Here is a 20,687-nt window from a genome sequence, read left to right on the forward strand (position 1 = left end):
ATTATGAAATAAGAGTCATGTCCTAAATAACCCACTCCAGTTTACTGAAATTTCAAACAAAGCACTGGGTTTTCTCTCTGCTTAATGAAAGAATTTAATTCTGATTTCAGGAAAGGGGGAACTTTTCTGTAGTTGAATTATCTTGAATATTTTAAGTATGTTACCATAGATCAGCTGTAGAGGCTTCATTTTAACCCTCACAGGAACAACGCACGTATCACAAATGAGTTGAGAGCCAAAGTAGGTAAGGAACCTGGGCCATTTTCTGTAGCTGGCAGGGGCCTGCACCTCAACACAGGGCCTTGTCTTGGATGGAAATGCAGCTGTGCGGCTATTTCATCCTTCGACTGCCCTTTACATGGAATCCAGCACAGCTCTGAGATTTATGTTAATATTCTCATGTAGTAAAGATCCTCCAAAGAGCTGATTCCATTTTGGTGAGTGAACAGAACTCTGAAGATATTTAAGAGAATGAAGAAGGCTTCCCTGAGGGGCACTGAGAAAGAGGCCTCAGCGGACTTGGAGGAAGTGGGTTCTCCCCACCCTCCTCTCCCCAGCCCCTGGGCACTTTCTGTTATCTGGGAACAGCAAATTACCCTCCACACTCCTTACTGTGTTTTGCTCTTAATTCATCACCAATTCTTCTGCAAAAATTGTCAAATCCTCTTTCTCCAGAGGCCGGCAATGGACAGAAAGGAAGGACAAAGCATAGAATTAATAACAAACAAATGCCCACTGGCAGGTGGTCTTTACGAATCAAAACAGGTTGCTAGGTTTCATCTAAGCATGCTACAAATCTGTCATTCACAATGAAACAGTATTCTAGTTTTTATTTTCAGAAACATCTAAAGTTTTATTAATTTTTGTCCTTATAAATACATGCACCCTTTAATAAACAATTTAACAACAGTAGTGATTCATGGAAATTTAAGTGCTAGCAGCTGGGAAAGTATAGTGCTTCACACAATTCTTCCGCATCATGAGTAGAGAAAGAAAGGACATAAATAAACTCTACTTCAAACACTTATACCTCTTATGTTCTACCTCAGAAAGGGTAAATCTGCAAAAGTAGTGAAGTTTGATGGATGAAGGCATGATTCCAGTGAGGATCTTAACTAGTTTGAATGAACTTTTTCTGAATACTTACAATGTAAAGGACATTGTACAACATTCTCCTGCCACAGAGATTTAAGCCAACTACCTGCTTCTGGGATCTTGCAGTCTATGCAAAGTACTAAGAAAAATGGCTATATAGGCTGCTTTCGGGATAGATAGATAAGAGACACAGATTTTTTATTCTAAATGTCAAGTAAGTTATACTGGAATTCAGAAGCAGTGCAAACTGATGTTCTAGATCAAGCAAGAAAACTTTGTGGTGGCTACGAGAAAGACAGTTTCCTACACATGGAATATATTATTAGCAAGTTCACAAAATCAACCTTACAATTAAAAAATAAGGTGATCATTCATGTTATTCTATCTTCTTGCATGGCTAATCCATGTTAATATAAAATAATGACCTCATTTCATTTTGCCACTCATCCTCCTCCAATCTTCAGGCAAAGTCGTGTTAGAATATTTTTGTTGTAACATCCAAATGCAAAACAAAGCAAAAAAAAACAAAGTGAAACAACCAAACAAAAACTGGAAACTTTGGATTAAGACAAGCTGGGACTAAGAAAGTCCTCAAAGAAAGAGGCCTTCAATAAATGAAGAGTTTGACGACCAGAGTCACTTTGCAGGGGTATGATGTAAGTGAAAGGTGACAGAGAGGACAGGGACTCATGTTTACTGGGAGCCAATTTACAACCCGGAGTTAGAAAGGGCCCACAGTGAAGAGCAAAAATAGTCTCCGATCGCGGGAACAGAGGATTTGCCCAAGTGACAGAAAGTCAGACGGGGCTAGAAAATGGGAGGGCTGTAACCTTTGCAGTTTTTCTTTGGTTTTACTTGTACTTGTAAATGACAGAAGGGAAAACCAGAAAGAGCAAGGGACCAAAAATATACTTAAAAATGTTTCTTTAAATTATAAAAATTTTAACTATAAAGACTCATATACTAGATAACTGGTATACTTTCTGGTTGGTGATTATAGATAGCAAGCTGCTATGTTTCATTGAAATTTTTAAAAATGTCATATAAAATATTACTCTACATAATATCTTTTAAGTTAAATAACTCCATTGTTTTGGAAACATAATACATTTGTGTTACAGGAGACATTCAATGTAAAATTTTAAGTAATACAGAAAACAAATGCTAGAAGGAAAGTGTAACATCTCTCCAAATGCCATATGATATCATTGTTAGCTTTCATTGAATCTTATTCTGGACTCTTGCCTTTCTCTCTCTATTTGGATAAATTTAATAAGAGATGGAAAATAATTTTAGAAAAATTCCATCATATTAAAATAACACTGTTAACAAAATTTTGAGTCAGTGACTTAATAATAATTTAAGTGAGCTCCTCCACCTAAAAGAAATTTGTAAGGCTAATAACAGTTATTGGGCTATTTTTCATCTTTAATAAGTGAATGTTGACGTTTCAACTACCAGAAACAGTTTTAGAGAGTGGTATTTGATTGCTGCTTAAAATGATGAGGCAGACTTCTGCTTCTCTCCGCTTTTCCCAACATGGCAATTTTGGTAAAATATGTTAATATTTATACATTGTCAAAGTTTATAGAATTCATATTCTGTTTTACAACCTTCATTTCCAGAGATGTTTGGTATTAATTCCATTTTTAAATTGATTCAGTGTTCTTAGCCAGTACTTTTATGACAGGTTTTCCATTTCAGATTTTATTTTGTTTTGCTTCATCACTTAGTTGACTGGAGTTATTTATCAAGTTTGCTTTTTTCTTTAAAAATGACCCATAAATACTGAATTCCCTGAGTTTCTGCATGCCTGAAAATATCTGTCACTTTGTATTGTTTTGTCCTGTTTTATTGTACTTGAAGGACAATTTGGTTATGTGTAAAATCTTGGCTCTGGTTTTATTTTCCCTTAGAACTTTGTAGCTATCACACCATTATATTTTGGCATTTAATGTTGCTGTGGAGAAATTTAAAGCAAGATAGAATTTTTATTTTTCCACTGTAGGTGACTTGGTTTTTTCTGCTCTATAACCTGCTTTCTTTATATTTGAAGTTCCATAAATTAGTCATATTTCATTGACAATTGAGCCATTGTCAATTTTAGGAAAAAATAACACTTTTTTCCTGAAATGTATCCTAATGCAATTAAAATCTTACCTTTATTTTTTCCTATTATACCCTTTAACACTAGATTCTGTTTGACTTTTGAGGTTCTACTTCAAGGACAGAAGTTATATTGGATCTTCTCTTTCTGATATTTAAAATGATCACCTTCATTTTTATTGCTTTGATCTTCTTGTCATTTTATTCTAGACTCAGTATAATATTCTCAAACCTCTCCTTCTGTTCAAATTTAAGTTTAATTTTGACCTTTTTTGTGCCTTGATGTTTCTAAATTAATCCTTGTTATATAATGAGCATTTTTTACTTTATTTTACAGTGTCCCCTTTAACAATATTTATTTTAAATGTTATCTCATTTTAGAGTTTTGTCTTTAATGACTCATCACATATAAAATTTTCAAGAGTGGGGAGTGTATTCTCTTCCTAGGACTGTATTTTCCTCTAAGGCAGGGTCACTGTACTCTCTTTTAAAAACAGCTTTCTTTTTTTTCTCATAATAAAGTGTGCAGAATATCCATGCCTTTTTTTTTTTTTTTGGATAATGCTAAATGCTGCCAGCTCAGTCTAGATTTTCTCATTGCAAAGCATATGGCTTTATTGTTGTTGTTTTGTTTTGTTTTGTTTCTTTGTTACAATGTAGCTTGAGAACTCAGGCATTTTATTCTTTCCTCTCAATGGCCCTGTGACAGCTCTGTGGGTCAAGCAGGAGAGAGTTGCTCTCCTTGAACCAAATGAGTCAAGTTGTAGTAAATATGTTTGGTCATTTCTTATGACAAAGTTTCCTTTTCTCTGCTGATGTAGGGGCAGTCTGCTTTCACAGGGAAAAGTCTCATAAATTCATTTGTTTCCCTTATTTATCTGTTTATTTTTATTTATTTGAAAAGCATAAATATACCATACAAGAGTGCATGCGCGCGCGCACACACACACACACACACACACACGGGGCGGGGGGATCACTTATTGCTCATTCATTCCCCAAATGCCACCAACAGCTGAGGATGGATCTGAGCCAGGAGCCCAGAACTCAATCTGAGTTTCCCACGTGGTGGTAGAGACCCAAGTCCTTAAGTCATGTCCAGCCTCCCAGGAAGGAAATTACAGGTGTGCTGGATCAGAAGCAGAGGTGGGACCCGATCCTGGATGCTCTAATATGCGATGCGGCTGTCCCAAGTGGTAGCTTAACCTGCTGCACCACAGTACCCTCTCCCTTCTAAGTGAAGTCTTGGATATTATATTTCTGTCAGGAAGAATTAATTCCTATCATTGGCGTCACTCATCTCACTTATTTCTCCCCAGTAGAGCCTTTAATTCTCACCTCTCACTGAGCACACCATCCACCTGCCAGTTAGGAGAGATGAATACAATCCCTCCCTCCACTTCTCTCAGAATCACCGTGTGAGGATTCTCAGGATTTGTGTTCACCCACAACTGAGAACTCTGAGCAGGGGTGAAGTTTTAGTCGCCCCATGACAGAATCTTCTGACTCTTTGCTTGGTTCCTTCAATTTATCAGCACAAGGTCAAATCACTTTTTATGTGGTTATTTTCGATGAATGACATATTTGTCTTTATTATATTTGTCTACCTATTTTATTTAATCTGTCATTTTTACTCAAAAATGTCCACTTGTGTGGTTTCTTTTTCTTTCTTTTATGAGTCCTTCTAACACTATCCACTGGCAATTTATTTAACAGCAGTATAAGTGAAGAGAGAAAATAAAAGCAGACATGGATGAAGATCTAGTCCTTAGAAAGCTCCCTTCCCAGCATAGGATAAAAGAAAATGGCTCACATGATGAGAAGAGGACAACAGGGAAGAAATTTAGATTAGACACACTGCAAGTTTCTATATTGTCTTACTTATAAGGAATTACCTTCCTGGTCAAAATGATTAAGAATGGTCTACCGAGGTGGCTGTTGTGGCAGAGCAGATTATTCTACTACTTCGAACACCCACATTACAAATCAGAGCCACTTGTTCAAGACGTTACTACTGTGGCTGGGGCTAGGGCTATGGCACAGTGGGTAAAACCACTGCCTGTGATGCCGGAATCCCTTATAGGCACAGGTTGGAGTCCCACTGCCCACCTCTGATCCAACTCCCTGGTAATGTGCTTGGGAAAACAGCAGAAGATGACCCAAGTGCTTGGGCCCCTGCACCCACATGGAAGACCAAGAAGAAGCTCCTGGCTCTTGGTTTCAGACTGGCCCAGCTCCAGCAGTTGCAGCCATTTAGGGAATGAACAAGCATATGGAAGTGCTTAATCTCTCTCTCTCTCTCTCTCTCTCTCTCTCTCTCTCTCTCTCTCCCCCCTCTCTTATCCCCCCACCCCTGCCTTACAAATAAATAAACCTATTTTATTTATTTGAAAGACAGAGTTACAGAGAGAGGTAGACACAGAGAGAGAGAGAGAGATCTTCCATCCTCTGGTTCACTCCCCAGGTGACCACAATGGCAGGAGCTGCACCGATCTGAAGCCAGGAGCCAGGAGTTTCTTCCGGGTCTCCCAGATGGGTGCAGGGGCCCAAGGACTTGGGCCATCCTCCACTGTTATCCCAGGCCATAGCAGAGAGCTGGATTGGAAGTGCAGCAGCCAGGACTAGAACTGGCGCCCATATGGGATGCCAGTGCTTCAGGCCAAGGCTTTAACCTGCTGTGCCACAGCACTGGCCCCAAAAATATTAAAAAAAAAAAGACCCTACAACTGTCCCTGGGAAACAGCAGATGATGGCTCAAATACTTCAATCCCTGCCACCCATGAGGGAGACCCACATGGATTTCCTGGCTCCCAGCTTTCCCTGATTGAACCCCATTTTTTATGGCCATTTGTGGAGTAAAGTAGTAAGTGGAATATCTATGTTCCTTCATCTTTCTCTGTCATTTTGCCTTTCAAATACATAAAGATTTTTTAAAAGGAATGTTCCAAATCTAAATATATATGAAATATTTGAAATTTCTTAATATTACATAAATAAAAGACTGAAAAAGAATGGTCTATTAATAAAAGCATAGGATGAAAGATCCAAAACAAAAAGAATCTATATTCTTTTTTTTAACACTTTTATTTAATGAATATAAATTTCCAAAGTACAGCTTATGGATTACAATGGTTTCCCCCCCATAACGTCCCTCCCACCCGCAACCCTCCCCTTTCCCACTCCCTCTCCCCTTCCATTCACATCAAGATTCATTTTCGTTTCTCTTTATATACAGAAGATCAGTTTAGCATACATTAAGTAAAGATTTCAACAGTTTGCTCCCACACAGAAACATAAAGTGAAAAATACTGTTTGAGTACTAGTTATAGCATTAAATCTCAATGTACAGCACACTAAGGACAAAGATCCTACATGAGTGAGATCCCAGTGGAAAGAACGGGTCATCAAAGAAGGAGGTACTTTCTCTGAAGGGAGGAGAGAACTTCCACTTTGACCATGGCCTTGTCTAAGAATCTTTATTCTGACTCAAATGGTGAGTTATAAAAACAAAAGCCATCAAAAATAGTTTTCATTTTGAATTCTTATAAGGGGAGGCAGCTGGTCATAAAAGCTCAAGCCTTCACTGAAATGCAAGACATCTTCAAAAAGATCATGAAAATGTATATTATGAAAAATGAGGGCTGGCACTGTGGTGTATCAGGTAAAACTGCCACCTGCACTGCAGGCACCCCTTTAGGGTGCTGGTTTGAGTCCCAGCTGCTCTACTTCCAATTCAGCTCTATGCTATGGCCCAGAAAAGCAGTAGAAGATGGCCCAAGTCCTTGGGCCCCTGTACACCTGTGGGAGACCCAGAAGAAGCTCCTGGCTCCTGGCTTTGGATCTGTGCAACTCTGGCCATTGTGGCCATCTGGGTAGTGAACCAGTGGATGGAAGCCCTCTCTCTCTCTCTTTCTCTCTCTCTCTCTCTGCCTCTCTGTAACTCTGCCTTTCAAATAAGTAAATAAATCTTCAAAACAAATGATAAAATGCTGTTAAAGATTTTTGCAACTAAACAAATCTATCTTTTAATTCCATTTCCTCACAAAATGTTTGAAGTTCCTTCATAGATGTAAATATATAAGAAGACAGGCTGGATTTGGGGGACACAAACAGAACAAAAATCTTTTTCTCGCTTACACTGCATTCACATTTGCTCTGTTGGAGATGTCCTCTGACCTCATCAGATTGCACTGTTTCATAGTCACTTTAGTTATGAGAAAGAAGAGACACGTTAATACTTGGACCTCAATTTTAGTGTTTATGTGTTCAGGCTAATTTAAATCAAAGCTTCCTTCAATCACAATAGTATGTCAAATATTCTCCTTTCAGCTTCTCTCAACCTTGACATAAGATATGGGGCCTTCTGTGGGGAAGATGGTTGCATCGTCATGGTTGCTCTTTTCTGTACCTTGTTACTCTGGGAGTTGTTTAGGGGGAAAAGGAGTTGTGACATTTTTCAGGGCCAGACCCATCAACCTTCTTACTGCTAAGTTCCCCCAAATCTTACAGTTGCTGTCTTGGGCATAATTTCATTCCAGACTACCTAACTTGTTTACCTGAGCTGCAATCATTTGGTCCCAAGGTGGACTCACACGCCATTTCTGTCCCTAAAACAGGGTACAGGCTGCTTCCAGTGGTCTTCTCGCCTATGGGCTTACTTCTACCTTCTCAAGTCTCGGAGGAAAAAGTAGATGCCAATCGCTCGTTTCTCTTGCTCCTCTGACTCCATGGGACGTGTGCCATAGGCTCTTCCACTATTTTCCTCTTCATTCTATATACACAACTACAGCTGATCTCCCAGAGTTCTGGACTACACTGCGATCTCCCCTTGCACACATTCCTGAATTAACCAACATTTCCCTTCCTGTCATTTTCTTGTGAAGATAAAATGGCACACATTTCTCTTTAAAAAAAGAAAAAGAACAAATATCATTGCATTCTCCATTAGTTAATCTTCAGCAATAACTTATCAACAAATTCTTATGTTTTTGGAAATTTTGTTTGGTCAAATTTTAGAGCATCCTAGAAGGGTACATTAGCAGTTTCTCTTTAATATGAGGAAGGTTTATATTTCCCATAGAACTTTGGTGAATATATCGCTAGTACTTGGAGCTTTAATGGAAATTCCAGGTTTCTAAGATAATTAGGAATGTCACATCCAATGTCTTCTAATGTTTACTTTAGTTTCTTAATATTATATTTTGACAAAAATGAAGAAATAACATGTTCAGGCTTTTTTTCCTGATTAATTTAACTTACATTCACATGTGTTATGATCATGAATTACAACATTAGTCTTATGTTCTCTAACCTTGTTTCCATTAAACAATTCTTTTCTATATAATCTAGAGAATATAACTATTGATTTTGTTTTGATATCTAATGTGGTATGATGTAACATGTTTCATGATTCATTGTTAATATCTTCTTTCAGGTTAAGAGTTAAGCCTATCCCTGAGGACTCATGATTCGGGTTCTTCATACAAGAACGTAAGGATTATTGCAAACATTTTAAATAATTATAAGAACTGAAAAATACTGTTTACTTTTTAGAAGAATCGTGAGTTTTTTATAATTAAAGGGTCTTTTTCCATCAAGAAAAATATTACACTGATCAAAACCTAAAATGATTTTGCCATTATTTCAACCTACTTAAGTAGTAGTCAATTATCACATAAATGTGAGAGGACTCACAAATATCCTAGATTTGCTGTTGATGGTGCTAAACTTCAATTCCTCATTTTGATATTTTCTTGTGGAAGCAAGAAGTTTCCCTCCTCTGAGAAGCAGTAACTTAACAATCCGGTGAGTTTTGAATAGGATACAGGCATGTTTGGATGACACTTTGCTTTTTTCCTTCTTTGAATCTGAATGAAGAAGACAGGCATTTGGGTCTTTTACTCCAAGAGTAAAATCTCTACTTTTATAATTAATGGTAATCATGGAGGGAGCTATAGATGTGAGATCAGTTCAGTTAAATGGAGGGTTAGTTCTTGTATTTCAGCCTACAAACACGGGAAAGTAAACATGAATGTAATTCAAAAAACAAAATCGCACTTAAAGTTTCAGGCATTTGGTATATCCAGGCTTGGTTATTTTTATCTTGACAGTTTGCTGTATCCTGCCTGAGCAACTTAAAGCCCAAGGCAATGTGATAGTTTGACCTTTGTGCCTTTGTAGCACATGACAGTTTTCTCCATTTGAGGGTCTGCTTACATACATTTGAAGTAAAGTATGCCTTAACCAAGCATATGAGGGAAGGACTGACTATGTAGATAAGTGGCAGGGGACATGTAATTCACAGCTGAATCAGCTTCACTCTCACAATAGTCACCACGTTCAAATCAAAATGATCTGTCCTTGAAGTATACAGGTGAAGAATAGCCTGGAGTTATAGAAATAAATGGAAACTGACTTAATCTTATTAGGCATTAAGGGTACAAACTTTTCCTCCATTTTCAATGGTTTCTATGAGCCACTACTTTGAACTGTATATCGGTAAAAGTTACTTCTGAGACTTGTTGTCTGGGTATTTTCTGTTTATGATGTTAGCCTCCTGTGCTATCTTATTTAGCATATGTTGCCTGGATGATAAATTATACAGTCCCCTTACCTATTGAACACTGAGATGTGAAGTTTAAATTATTAATGAAGCCTAGGAAGCAAGTAGCAACTGTTTTCCCCCAATTCTGTTCCTTTTGGTGTTGTGTAAAAAGCATTTAGAATTCAAAGAGGGAAATGTACAATGAGAAGATTCAGGTGCTTATAATTGTGTCTCTGTATCTTAATGTGCTATAATTAAGCTCTTCGTAAACCCAAAAATACAAATGGAACTTAGTCTATCAGTCTATACAATGCTTGCTTCACATACTTCCCCACCCCAAATCCTTGTTCTTGAGGATTATGAAGCATCTGATAGATATATGATGTCAATATAAATATAGGTGTTTTCATTTTTATTTTTAACATTTTCTTTTTTTCTCATAGTTATCATTTTCTTAATTTTATTTTTTATTTTTTCAATGATTTATTTTATTTATTTGAAAGGCACAGTTACAGAGGGAAAGGGAGTGGCAGAGATAGAGAGATCTTGCACCTGCTGGTCCACTCCCCACGTGGCTGCAACCACCAGGACTGGGCCAGGCCAAAGCCAGGACTTGGAAGCTTCATCTGGATCTCCCACATGGGTGCAGGATTCCAAGTAGTTGATCCATCTTCCACTGCCTTCTCAGGAGCATTAATAGGGAGCTGGATGGGAAGTGGAGCAGCCAGTACTTGAACTTGTGCCCACATGAGACACCAATATTGCAGGCAGCAGCTTAACCTGCTACACCAAAAAACTGGCCTCATTTACCATTTTTTTTAGTGAAAGAATTTGAAGTCTACTCTCCCATCATTTGCCCATTTTATATTATAATTTTTTTAATGATTTATCTATTTATTTGAAAGAGTTACAGAGAGGAAGGAAAGAGAGAGAGAGACAGAGAGAGAGAGAGAGAAAGAGAGAATTTTCCACCATTTGGTTCACTCTCCAAATGGCCATATAAGCTGAGGCTGGACCAGGTCAAAGCCAGCAATTCCATCTTGGTCTCCCACATAGGTGGCAGGGACTTAGGTACTTTAACCTTCATATGCTCCTTGCCAGGCAATTTAGCAAGGAAGAATTGGAAGAGAAGCTGAGGCTTGAACTAGCACTCCAACATGGGATATGGACATTGCAAGTAGTTGCTTAACCCATGTTGCCATAACAACCCCCACCATTAAATGATTATTAACTGTTGTCATCATGCTAAGATCTTTCAAGTTTCACAAACATACTATAAGCATGCCAGAATTAATTATATATAAATGCATTATTATTAATCATATTCATTAAGTATTAATAAAAGTTTGTATAGCATTGTACATTCAATCCCACAATCAACATTTTGCAAAAAATCTGCAAAAGCTTTTTTGATAAAGATCCAACCATGGTCACATTTTGAGTTGGGTTGATATTCCCTAAGATACCTTTTTATAGAGAGTCATTCCTGCTCTCAATTTTTTTTTTTCACCATTTATGTGTTGTGGAAACTGTTTAGTCTCTGTGGTATAATTTTTCACATTCTGTAAAAAGTAGGATTATTGTCCCTTAATATCTTATAAATTGGGAAGGTAGATTTTGAGCTAAGTTTGGATTCAGGTGGAAAAAATTGTAATAAATACATAAAATTCTGAATTTTCCATGTATACTCTCAATAAAGTAAATACTGAATTATTGGTTCAGGTAATATCAGCCTGATATCTTATTTTATGGTTCCAATCATCCTGCACCTAATAAATTAGCAGACATTGACTGCCATTGCCTGATTCATTATATATGGTTTTGAGTAGTATCATTCATGTCCATTGAATTTATTAGCAATGATTCTCTTAAAAAGGAAATTTTCTATAATTAGTTGTTGAGTAGTCTAAAAACTAAAAAAAGGATTTTAGAAGCATAATTCAAGATAACTGGTTCAAGGCTGAATATGTCATTTATAAATATAATTGTGCCTGGCTGGCGCCGCGGCTCAGTAGTAGGCTAATCCTCCGCCTTGCGGCGCCGGCACACCAGGTTCTAGTCCCGGTCGGGGCGCCGGATTCTGTCCCAGTTGCCCCTCTTCCAGGCCAGCTCTCTGCTGTGGCCAGGGAGTGCAGTGGAGGATGGCCCAAGTCCTTGGGCCCTGCACCCCATGGGAGACCAGGAGAAGTACCTGGCTCCTGCCATCAGATCAGCACGGTGTGCCAGCCGCGGCGGCCATTGGAGGGTGAACCAACGGCAAAGGAAGACCTTTCTCTCTGTCTCTCTCTCTCACTGTCCACTCTGCCTGTCAAAAAAAAAAAAAATATATATATATATATAATTGTGCCTAAAAGTATACGTAAGTATAGTTTTATACGTACACTCAGCTGTCTGTATCTATTAGTTCTTCCACTGTACAAATAACCCAAAATGGATCAAAAATATGTACATCAAAAAGATGTACAGATTTTTCTTTTAAGTCAGTCATTAGTCTCTAAATAATACATGTTAACAACTATTTATATCACATTTACATTGTATTAGGCATTATAAGTAATTCTAGAGATGATTGCAACCATATGGATGGTTATATGCAAATATTATATCATTTATATAAATAATTTATTATATCATATATATAAATATAAATAAAGAAGATTTTGATATCTCTAGCGGTTCTGGAACCAATCTCTAATTGATATCATGAGACAGTTGTCTTTGTCTATGGCCCATAGAATGAATGTATATGTGTGTGTCTGTATAAGCTTAACCTAACAATTGCTTTTAATACTGTTTATGCTACTTATGTGCTACATGATCATGGGCCATTTAGCTAGCCTCATAAAGTGTTGATTTCTTATTTTATGAAATGGAGATAATTATAGTGGTATATTAGTTATTGATTATGGTATAACCTCTTATCCACAATTAGAAGCCTAAAACAAAACAAATAGAAATCAATGTGTTATCGCATACAGCTTTTGAGGTTGGGAAATGCAAGTATACGTCAGCTGGATGCCTGTGCCTCAGAATCTTCAAAAAATGTTTAATTAAGCTGTGTTTAAAGCTACAAACCTATGAAGGAGCAATAAGGAGAAGTCACTCCATTTATTCTCCTCATCCCGTAAATTTCAGTTCTTTTATGGCTGTCAATCAGTTCCTCACAAAGTACTTTTCCCCACGGGCAACATGAGTGTCTTTTTGCCAGGAAAGTTGGCTTCCTCTGGAACAAGTTCAGCTAAGAGAGGGGAGCACAAGCCAGGGGTTATGATCAAATCTACGAAGGGACATGTCATTACTTATGCCATATTCTGGTGTCCAAAAATGGAAGCAGAATACAAAGGATTGTATCAGGAAGCAGAAATATGTAGGATTTCATTTGATTGCCTTTGCTCTTCTGTTAAAAATCAATTAGCCACGTACACGTAGTAGGAAAATTTACAGACTCCCTGTTGTGTTCTGTATGTCAATCTTAATTGTACAATGCCTTCATTACTGGGAATTTATAGTAACCCTTAAAATAAGATTATGAAGTAGCACAGTGTTGTTCTTTCTCAAAATTGATTTGACAACTTCTGGTCATTTGTATTTCCATTAAGATTTCAGATTCTCCTTGTAAATCTGTACACAAAATTCTCATGAGACTGACTGTGATTGAGGTAAATCTATAGATAAATCTGTGGGGAATTGGCATCTTAATAATGCTGAGTGTTCCTATTTATAAAAATGGTATAGGTCTTCATAAGGAAAGAAAAATTGTTGGAATGGGAAAGCCACAGATTACATCTCAGTTCTCAGAAGGCTTCATTCAGATAGTGGAGAGTCCATCAGTCATCGTTATCCATGAGAGGAGCCTCACCCAGCAGAAATGGGATGAGACATTGCTTGAGTGCATACATGTTGAGGAGGTAAAACGCTATCAGCTCACTCATGTATGCATCACATAACAGTGTATTTGAGTAGTGGCTTTCCATGGATTCCCAAAAAGGCAAGCTTAATCATTGATTTTTGAGTTTTTCTGATTTTAAAATATAAATATTTAATGCTATCTTTTCTTCTAAAGACTGCTTCTACTGCGGATTTTCCCATCTTATATATTCATTCCATTCAGTTGGAAATATTTGTTCATTCCTTTCATGATGGCTTCTTTGAGTCATAAGTTATTTAGCAAGGTTTTTTTCACTTATAAAAGCTTGTGGTTTTCAAGTATGTTATTGTTTTTTCTAACTCATTTTGTTTTGATCAGAGAATAACCTCTGATTTTTAAGATCAAGAATAAGAATGAGAATGAGAAAAAGAGAAATGGAGAGAGAAATGAAGTCAGCGTGTTCTGATACTTATTCAGAAATAGTCCTGACATGGGGCCATGTAGTGGTACAGAGTGTTAAGCTGCCAACTTCCAATGCTGGAATTCCATATGGGTACTGGTTGGAGACCTAGTTGCTCCATTTCCAGTACAACTCCCTGCTAATGCACCTGAGAATGCAGCAGAAGATGGCCTAGCCTTTGCACCCATGTGGGAAGCCAGAAGAAGCTCCTGGTTGCCTGGCCCAGCCCTGGCCATTGTGAGCATTTGGGGAATGAATCACTGGGTGAAAGATATCTCTCTCTCCCTCCCTCTCTCTCTCTCTAATTCTCTATTTAAAATAAATAAAATTAAATATAAAGAAAGAGAGAGAGAAAGAGAAAGAAAGAAAGAAAGAAAGAAAGAAAGAAAGAAAGAAAGAAAGAAAGAAAGAAAGAAAGAAGAGAAAGAAAGAGAAAGGATGGAGGAATAGAGGGAGGGAGGGAGGGAGGGAGGGAGGGAGGGAGGAAGGAAGGAAGGAAAGAAGGAAAGAAGGAAGGAAGGAAGGAGACATAGCCACGTTTTTGGTGGTTTTGATACTGTAGAAGAGTGGTTTTCAAACCTTGTTTCCATTCTATCCCACATGAAAGTTGGTCATATAGGTAATATGTAGAAGATTGAATGCATCATTATTGCTTTTTCTACTCTCAATAAATCAGTAGCAAAAACCCTAGCATTTAAAATATTATGCATACACTTTACACATATGCAAATTTGTCAATTTGTAGATTATACCTCCTATAGGTGAAAAAAATCTAAAAAAGAATGGGAATAATCTGAATCCCCATCTAATTCCTTATAGTAGATAACTGCATGATTGTATTGTTTGATTTGAGTTACATTCTAAAATTAGTACATTATTGGTGGGCGTTTGGTGTAGTGATTAAATTGCTGCTTGGTATGCCTACATCCTACATCAGAGTTCCTGGGTTTGAATTCTGACTCTGCTTTCCATTCCAATTTCTTGCTAATGTGCTCTATGGGAGGCATTAGATGATGGCTACACTAGATAGGTCCCTCTCATTCACATTGGAGATGCACACTGAGTTCCTGCCACCTGTCTTCAGCCTGGCATAGCTCTGGTTATTTGGGGCATTAGCAGGAAATTGGAGTCAGGGCCAGACCTGGGAATTGCACTCAAGCACTCTGATTTAGACAAACATGACTTTTGAGTTTGCTGAGCTGATGACAAGCAGTGGCAAAAGAGAAGGCAGCTGCAGGGAAATACAAGGTTGTCAAGATGTCAGTTCACTCAGCCAGTTTACCAGTTGTTTTACACTGGAAATTTGAATTTGTGTGGCCCTCTTTCCTTGTATTCAAATGGAAAATAACAGTGCCTTCTCCCCCCTTTTTTTTTCAAAGGCTCATATAATCTATGTAAATGTCTGGGTGCAGTTTTCCTAAGGTACTAAATGCCCTATGCATATTCGTTGTCAGCCAAGGTAATTGAAATAGTAGCAGTCATAGAAGTTGTCACTGTAGTTTAAGTTGTAGTCATACTAGTAGCAATAATAAATTTCTGCTACACCCTATTGTTGTGTCAAATCATTTTGATTGAGACTTTCTCAAGTCCTTGAAATGCAGTTCCGTGGGATAAAATCTGCTGAGAAATGACCTGTGGAAATCTGAAACACCTGTGCTGGCTTTAGATCAATCTCTTAAATCATATACCCACAATTTTATTTTCTATTGCTGTTATTAATTTATTATTCTTTAAACATTCAGGCACTTTGAATACAAAAGGCCAACAGAAGCCAGAGTGAAGGAAACGATGGAGGTTACAAGGCCACCAGATTATACGCTGTGTTGTATTGTGGAGACAAATACACAAGAGGCCTTGCTCTCTTCACGCCAGACTGCACACTGGTACTGAAAGTCCATGAGGATATGTGTCCTCGATGCTCCTCAACGCTAGTAGAACAGATTGCCTCTCAGAGGCAACCTTCATTCATTGGCTCTGCCTGAGTAAATCTAGAGAAAGGAGCATGGATGATAAAAGTGCAGTCAGAATCCTAGAAAATTATAGCCCAGTAGCAAAACCAGGATATGGAGGATTTATATTAAGCCTCATTGAAGTGTAACTATCCACCAGGAAAATAAATGCTAAAGATTTTAAAAGTCCTTTGCAGCTCCTTTTATTTTTTTTAATTGTGTGTGTGTGTGAGAGAGAGAGAGAGAGAGAGAGAGCGAGATAAGTACTCTGTGTATAAAAATTGCCCAGGGCAATTATCTTTGTCCACTCAATAAGCTAATTAGCATAGATATTTTAAAGTTCTCACTATATTTGGTAACCATCATAAACTCCTTGAACCTTGGTGTTCTGTTCCATAAAACAGAGAAGATGGTAATTATGCCCAGCTCTATTATTGGACTCCAAAGAATAGTGTTTGACAAACACCTGGCACCAAGAAGATTTTCCATAAAACTAAGTATAGAGCTTACTCTTCTTCTACCGTGTGGTGACAGAGCTGAGGAATTTTTTACTTGTAAATTAAAGGAAGCAGTTACATAATTTGTATTCAAGGTATTATCCCTCATATTTCCAATCCTTGGCTCTCTCTCATCAAGAATGAAAATAGCCTTATGTATGGTTTGTAAATATGGCTCTACTCACTCAGCTTATGTTTGCACAATTAGTTTTGGTGGTTGGACCCTAGTGTTAATAGTTCCAGGATTACAGTTTTACTTTCAGTAAGGGTTATTTGGGTAAAAAAATGAAAAACAAACAAGATTCTGCCTTATTGCCACATTTAATCCTTTTAAATCATCTCATTATAATGTGTTATTTGTCAAAATAAGGCACAATGCTAACAACAAAAAGGGAGCCAGATAATTATTGCTACTGGTGAAAGTAACCTCAAGTTAAATGAATAACACCACCACTGTGTGTCAAAAATAGTCATGCTTCTTCCTAGTGCAGACAAACTTGAAAAGCAGTTTTGATTGCTATGCAGTAAGAATCCTAAAGCCAGAGTCCGTATTTGTGGTATAGCAGGTTAAGCTGCCATCTGCGATACTGGCATCCTATATGGGCACCAGTTTGTGTCCTGGATGCTCCAATTTCTTTTTTTCTTATTTTTTTAAGATTTATTTTATTTATTTGAAAGACAGGGTTACAGAGAGAGGTAGAGACAGAGAGAGAGGTCGAGACAGAGAGAGAGGTCTTCCATCCACTGGTTCACTCCCCAGATGGCTGTAAGGTCCGGAGCTGCACTGATCCGAAGTCAGGAACTAGGAGGTTCTTCCAGGTCTCTCACGTTGGTGCAGGGGCCCAAGGACTTGGGCCATCTTCTGCCGCTTTCCCAGGCCGTAGCAGAGAGCTGGATCAGAAGTAGAGCAGCCAGGTCTCGAACTGGCACCCATATGGGATGCTGGTGCCTCAGGCAAGGTCATTAGCCAGCTGTGCCACAGCGCTGGCCCCAGGCTGCTCCACTTTCAATTCAGCTCCATGCCACTGAACAGAAAAATCAGGAAAAGATGGCCCAACTGTTTGGGCCTTTGCCACCCTCATTGGAAACCTAGAAGCTCCTGGTTCTTGGGTTCAGCCTGGCCCCATCCTGGCCATTGCAAGATCTCTCTCTCTCTTTCTCCCTCTCTCTCTCTCTCTAACTCTGCCTTTCAAATAAATAAATCTTAAAAAAGAAAAGAATAATAGAGAAAATCCATAATTTTTCCTAATAAAAAATCACTGTTTTGGGGCCAGCGCCATGGCTCACTTGGTTAATCCTCTGCCTGTGGTGCTGGCATCCCATATGGGCGCCGGGTTCTAGTCCCGGCTGCTCCTCTTCCAGTCCAGCTCTCTGCTGTGGCCTGCAAGGGCAGTGGAGGATGGCCCAAGTGCCTGGACCCCTGCACCCGCATGGGAGACCGGGAGGAGGCACCTGGCTCCTGGCTTCAGATATGCGTAGCTCCGAGTGAACCAACAGCAGGAAGACCTTTCTCTCTGTCTCTCTCTCTCTCTCTCACTGTCTAACTCTATCTGTCAAAAAAAAAAAAAAAAAATTACTGTTTCATTTCTATTTGGATTCTTCTAAACTTGTTAAGAAGGAGTTGAGACTGAAAATGCATACCAAATTATGATTTAAAAAAGGATTTTGAATTAAATTTTATGAAGGGATTTTTAAGAGCTCTCTAGAAGAACTACATTTCATTACCCTAGCCCAGATAGATTACATCCCAGAATAGTTAGAAGACTTTCACATAAAAATCCTAAATTTCGGTAATCTTTGATGAACTGGGAAGAGGTTGTTGCAATCTGGAAATAAGAAAATATCATTCTCAATTTTTTTTTTAAATTTTTCTTCCATCCGCTGGTTCCATCCTCAGATGCTGCAGTGGTTGGAGTCGTGCCGATCCGAAGCCAGGAGCCAGGAGCTTCCTATTGGTTTCCCTCACCTGTGCAGGGGCCTAAGGACTTGGGCCATCCTCTACTGCTTTCCCAGGCTATAGCAGAGAGCTGGGGTGGAAGTGGAGAAGCCAGGACTCGAACCGGTGTCCATATGTGATGCTGGCACTGCAGGCGGCAGCTTTACCTTCTATGCCACAGTGCCGACCCCTTTAATGTAATTTGAAAAGCAAAATTATGGTACTTAAGTTATGAAGATATGTAATTACTATCAATATTTTCAAAACTCTCTATCAAACTTATAGAAAAATGTATTAAGCATTTAGAACAGACACAGCTCTATTTAGGGCAAGTGAAGCAAGGCAAAATTTATATATACAATAGTTAAAGTGGAGAGAATAATATGTGGATAAATTGATTCACAACCACTTTGATCTCAAAAGTGTTGATCAAGAGATTGGTATCTCTCAAGTGATGTCAACTTCATATTGTATAAATAATATGGATGAAAGCATATAGCATTCTTACAGATGTAAAAGTAAAATGATACTAAAATTAATCCTTTAGTTAACATAGTTTGAGTAACACAAAAGCATATCCCAATGGACTGATATTTATTTTAAATAACTGAATCAAGAATGCCTAGCTCCTCAAAACAAAGTACAAATAAATACAGAGTGGTTAAGATGTGAGTCAACCAGTGAGAAAGACATATGATGTGCGAGATTTCTCAGTAGAATAAAAGAATATCGTAAACTTGGGTAGCATAATTTTAAAAATGTTATCCAGAACTTGGGAGTTTATTTTGAAGGGAAATACAGTGAGAAATAAGAAGCTTCCTAGCTTTATGGGGGGAGTCCAGTGTGATTGAAACACTCGAGGGTGATCATTGGTAAGTTTTCTTAACCTTTTTACTTGTTTTTTCTAATTTCTGAATTGTGGAAAATGATATTTCTTTCCTTATAAGGTGTTGCAGGTTAAATAAGGACATGCATGTACAGTTTGTAGAACGTTGCTTGCCATTGGATAAAAATGCAAATTACTATTGCCATTTTTAGGATTGTAGTTTAAGTTTTACTTCATGTTTTTGGGCCTTTTCTTTGCTTTTACTTACCAGTAAGTATCTTAAGAATTCTCTGAGTTGTATAGAGGCTGATACCCCTACACCCCTCATTTTATCCATAATATTTCACCAATTGGCCCTTTTTCAGCAAAGCTGAAGCCCACCTTTGCCATATCCTGACTCACAGCAAGCATTTCTTAGCTAATATCTTTGCTTCCAGGATTCCCTTGCCTCCATTCAACTAGGGAACCCTGCCAAGTTCTTCTGTCCAAAGACCATTTCTAAAATATCACTTCAGTGTTCCGCAACACAGAATGGCTGTATTCCAACCTTCGGGGAAAACTCCAGATTCCTTCTTTTGGTATTGGCCTTTCAGGATCTTCTCTATTTGATTACAGCAGGCTTGGCTGCCTCACTCTTTCAAGAGTCTCCATTTCAACTCATTGTCCCTATGCATCCTTGTGACCATTTTTTCTTCTATGACTCTATCTTCATTGCTTTTATGACAACAGGTTTAAATTACATAGTCCTAAAGCTGTTCTTATATAATCCTACTGTGATCCTGCTGTCCTATAATCATCAAGCAGCATTTAATTTTACAATTCTTGGTGTTTTCATGTTATTATTATCTGGGTTTTGAAGTTTATTTGTAATACAAATTTTAGTTTCTCTGAATATTAAAAAACTGTATTTTGGCTGTTTCTCATATCCACTGTATTCAGCACTGTATTATGTACAAATTCACAAATCAGGTGCATGGTAAGTATTAAAAAATTAGAAAATCCCATGTCCTGATGACATATAAATCCCAAAGGGTCTAAAATAGTACTGATTTGTTAAGCAGATTCCAGGGAGTTGAGTCAACCATCTGCAGGGGAAGATGTTTCCCTTACCCAGAAGAGCTCTCATTTCAGTGACATACTAATAATGTTTTACACACAAATGTGCTCCAGATACTGGATTTTTTTTCTATTTCTTGTCTCTGCTGACTTCACTGAAGATACCTTCATTGCTAGAACAAAGGGCTGAATTTTCCCAAGATGCTCCATCGTTACTTAACACACTAAGGAGCCTAATCACATCTAGCAATTGCCAGAATTTCCTATTCCTGGCATGCAAACATTTGTAAATAATTTCTTCCAAAAAATGAAATATGAAGGAAAAATATACACTGGACTTATGAATATTC

At 38.0% G+C, this 20,687-nt stretch overlaps 1 long non-coding RNA gene across 1 annotated transcript in view; it reads left to right on the top strand.

Moving 5' to 3' along the window:
* LOC138848711 (uncharacterized) overlaps positions 1–20,687 on the top strand; it is a 144,184-nt gene that overhangs the window by 70,618 nt on the left and 52,879 nt on the right. The window contains exon 3 of the long non-coding RNA XR_011386806.1: positions 8,636–8,691. This is a non-coding gene — a long non-coding RNA (uncharacterized lncRNA). The remainder of the gene's footprint in view (positions 1–8,635; positions 8,692–20,687) is intronic.

This window comes from Oryctolagus cuniculus, chromosome 2, assembly GCF_964237555.1.
Source record: "Oryctolagus cuniculus chromosome 2, mOryCun1.1, whole genome shotgun sequence".
Lineage (NCBI taxonomy): Eukaryota > Metazoa > Chordata > Mammalia > Lagomorpha > Leporidae > Oryctolagus > Oryctolagus cuniculus.